The sequence below is a fragment of the Arachis duranensis genome, chromosome 1, assembly GCF_000817695.3.
Source record: "Arachis duranensis cultivar V14167 chromosome 1, aradu.V14167.gnm2.J7QH, whole genome shotgun sequence".
Taxonomy (NCBI): Eukaryota; Viridiplantae; Streptophyta; class Magnoliopsida; order Fabales; family Fabaceae; genus Arachis; species Arachis duranensis.
The window spans coordinates 71,268,861-71,273,423 of record NC_029772.3 but is presented as its reverse complement, the minus strand read 5'-3'; positions in this window follow the sequence as shown (position 1 = coordinate 71,273,423).

The following is a 4,563-nucleotide window of genomic DNA, read 5'->3' as shown; positions in this document are numbered from 1 at the left end:
AAGTCTAGTTAGAAGTATAATATGATAAATAAGGTTTTAGGGTGTTTTGGTAGCTGTTTGGAGGATTGAAAGGCTTGGATTGGTGCAAGAACTTGGAAAAAAAATTTTTTTGAAAAAAAACAGAACACCATCCACGCGTGCGCGCACATAACGCGTACGCGCACCTGAACATTTTTTGACCATCCACGCGGACGCGCACTGTATGCGTATGCGTGGATGCAAAATTTCACCTCTAGCCAAAAACCCGAGAGTTAGGCCTGCACTGTGCGAACATTGGGCCTAAGGCACAAGTCTGTGCACGCGTGCGCGCACCTGGCGCGTACGCGCACATGATCTTAAATTCGCAATGCACGCGCACGCACACTGTGCGCGCGCGCGTCGGTTGCACAATCTGCACCCCCGGTACTTTTACCCGAGAGTTGTGCCACTTTTGGGCCAACATTATGCCTCTCGCCTAACTCGATGCACGCGTGCGCGCACCTGGTGCGTACGCATCCTTCAACCAATATGCATATCGACGCGTAAGCACACATGACGCGTACGCGTCGGTAAAAAAAAAAAGAGTTTTTTTTCTCCCCTTCCATTTTCTTTTGCTTATCACATTTGCATACTTCTACTCTTCCCATTTTCATTTAGTTTTTGTAGCATGTTTTCATTTTTTTAGTCATTTTAATAATGGTGTTGCATCTTCCTACTCAATTGTTGAGGATTCCTTGCATTACTTTGGTGCCTCTTGACTTGTTTCATATTGTTGGGTGATGTTTCTCTTCAAATCAATGCTCAATCTTTTATGCACTTGTGTTCTTTGTGCATTGATATGACCTTATATTGTCTTTCATGGCCCACTCTCTCTTGTTCAAACTTGATGCTCATCATGCTCTTCATGCTTTGACCTTACTCTTGCATCAAGTATCATTGATATGCCATTTTCTCTTATTGCTTCCTCCTCTACATGTTGTAGCTACCATGTAGTAGAGAACCACACCTTTATTTGGCATTAGCCCCCGCTTATGTTCTATTTGCTTTGATATCTTTGTCATAGGCTTAACATTCCTTTCCTTTCTATCCTTTTAGGTTGGCCACCAAGGAGGGAGAAAGGAAAAGCTTTTAAATGGGGCAACAAACAAGTCATCCGCACAACCTTTTGAAGGAGCTCATCAATTGTAGCAACCCATCCACCTTGCTCTTCTTTGCATGCACCGAGGACGGTGCAATCTTCAAGTGTGGGGAGGTCGTCGACCGATCTCCATGGGTAGCAATTTCCTTCTCAACACCAAATTTTTATTTTCTTTGTTAGATTAGCTATTGCATTGCATGATAGGTTGCATGTTAGTTAGAATTTGTACATATTTTTACTACTTCTTTTTTTATTAGGACTACTTGGTTAGGGTAATGATTTCTTTCCCAAGAAACCGTTTTAGGGCACCCTACCAATTTGAAAAATAAAATTTGTGGAGCTTGCTTGAAAGAATGTATTTTGGAACATGGTTTTTGAGCTAAGAACACACAAGCATGTGAGTTTTGAGCCTAATTGCGTGGTTACATCTTATAACCACTTATCGTCCTTCCTGTGTGCATTATTCTCTTTCTATGATTATAATCTTTGATTTGTTTGATTCTTTATGTCCATTATTTTGTGTATTCATGCATTTATATGATTGAGGCCATTGTTTCATTAGCTCACTTACCCAAATAGCCTACCTTTTATCAACCTTTATTAGCCAATTTTGAGCCTACACTTAACCCACTTGTTCTTTAATTTAGCACATTACAAGCCTTAAAGCGGAAAACAATGAATGTCCTTTATTTGGATCTTTGATTGGCTTAGGCTAGTGAGTGTGAGTGTCATTCAAGAGTGGGAAAACTTTGGGACATTGGTTGGGATAAAAGGGTGTTTGTGTTTTATATTTTTATATTGGGGAATTGGGTACATACTCATGTATTGATTAAATGTATAGACCTTATGCATTGATGTTCTTGTGTATAGTTTGAAAGAAAAAGAAAAATGAAAAGAAAAAAAGAAATAAAAGTGAAAAAGAAAAAAAGAAAAGAAAAGAAAAAAATGTATATAGAAAAAGAAAAAAGTAATAAAGGGGACAAAATGCCCCAAAGTGAAGCTCAATAAGAATCAATGCATAAGTGTTGTGAAATGAAAAGAAAATGCATGAGTATGTGAAAAAGTGAGGAATGGGTAGTTAGATTAGTACTTAATTGTATTAGGTCATTGTATAGGTTAGGTGGGAAAGTCTAGGTTAATCAAAGATTCAAATATTTAGTCCACTTAACCATATACAATCCTACCTTGACCCTAGCCCCATTACAACCAAAGAATAAGACCTCATGATAATTGTATGCATGCATGAAATAATTGTTGATTGTTAGATAAAAAACAAATTTTGGAAAGCATGATTAGAGGAGAATTGAGAGAATTGACCCTACACACTTGAGCGACTAGAGTGCAAACACTTCCGGTGAGGGTTCGATGCTCAATTCCTTGATTCCCGGCTTTCACGAGCGTTCTTCTTGCAAGTCTACTTGAACTTCATTTTGATATTCAAGTTGGTAGGATTCATGAATCGTTATATGATCTTGACCCTACTTGTGCATGTATACCTTGGATGATTGATTTATTTTTAACCAAGTAGGTAGAATCATTTTGCTTCTAGTTGCATTCATATAGTTTAGGTTGCATATAGTTTATTTACAAGGAATAAATGTTGATACCCTTTGTTTATCTATTGGCTTAAGCATGAGGACATGCTTGGTTTAAGTGTGGGGAGGTTGATAAACCCCATTTGTAGGGTTTATCTTGTATTGATTTTAGGGGATTTTATCACCTTTTACCCACATTTATTCAATAAAATAGCATGGTTTTTTATATTCTCCTTTAGTTGTGCTTAAGAGTGAAAACATGCTTTTTAGGTCTTAAAATAGATAAATGTAATTTACCTTGATTCCATTAGATGCCTTTATATGTTTGTTAAGTGATTTCAGATTTAGGAGGCAAAGATTGGATCAAGGGAATGAAGAAAAAGCATGTAAAGTTGGAGAACTCATGAAGAAATGAAAGAATCGGAAAGCTGTCAAGCCAACCTCTTTGCACTTAAACGACCATAACTTGAGCTACAGATGTCTAAATGATGCGGTTCCAGTTGGGTTGGAAAGCTAACATCCGGGGCTTCAAAACGATATAAGATTTGCCATAGCTGCATCGCGCATAGGGGCGCGCACGCGCATAGTACGCGGATGCGCTGATGGTGGCACATGACCCACTTAATGCAACACGTGGCCAGCAATTTTAGAAGCCTTGTGCGCCCAATCCAACTCCTTTCTGATGCTATTTAAGCCAAGGATTGAAGAGGAATCAACATACTTTTGATCATTAGTCATAGTTTAGTTTTAGAAGTACTTAGAGTTAGTTTCTAGAGAGAGAAGCTCTCACTTCTCTCTAGAATTAGGATTAGGTTTAGTTCTTAGATCTAGGTTTTAATTCATGTCTTCTTCTACTTCTATCTTCCCAATTCCTTGTAGTTACATTCATTCTTCTTCCATTCCTTTGTTATAATCTCTTTTATGTTGTTCTTGTATTTTGTTGTAGATCTACTTTTGTTTCTTCTACTTTCTTTCCATTCAATCCAAGGTAATTCATAATAAATGTGTTTCTTTTAATTGTTGTTGTTAATTCCTTTGCAATAATTGTTGTTAGATTCTATTCTTGTTGTCAATTTACTATGCTTTTCTTTTGTGCCTTCCAAGTGTTTGATGAAATGCTTGGTTGGATTTTAGTGTAGGTTTTGTTCCTCTTGGCCTAGGTAGAGTAATTAGTGACTCTTGAGTTATCTAATTCCTTTGTTGATTGATAATTAGAAGTTGCTAATTGATTTGAATGCCTCTAAAGCTAGTCTTTCCTTTAGGAGTTGATTAGGACTTGAGGAATCAAATTGATTCATCCACTTGACTTTCCTCCATGGTTAGAGGTTGACTAAGTGGGAGCAATGAACAATTCTCATCACAATTGAGGAGGATAACTAGGATAGGACTTCTAGTTCTCATATCTTTCCAAGAGCTTTGTTAGTTGTTAGTTTATTTCCTTTGCCATTTACTTTTCATGCTTCTTATCCAAAACCCCAAAATAACTCATAACCAATAACAAGACACCTTATTGTAATTCCTAGGGAGAACGACCCGAGGTTTAAATACTTCGGTTTATAAAATTAGGGGTTTGTTACTTGTGACAAACAATCTTTTGTATGAAAGGATTATTGTTTGGTTTAGAAACTATACTTTACAACGAGATTTCATTAGTGAAATTCTAAACCGTCAAAAATCCAATCATCAAGACACTAGACACTAATGATCATTTAATAAAGACACAAATATAGACAAACATGAAGCTCAAAAACAGAAAACAGAGATATAAGAACAAGGAAGTTAAGGAATGAGTCCACCTTAGTGAGGGTAGCGTCTTCCTCTTGAAGAACCAAAGGTGCCCTTCAGCTCTTCTATGTCTCTTTCTTGCCTCTATTGCTTGATCCCTAGTGATTTTGGTGCTCCTATCCTTAG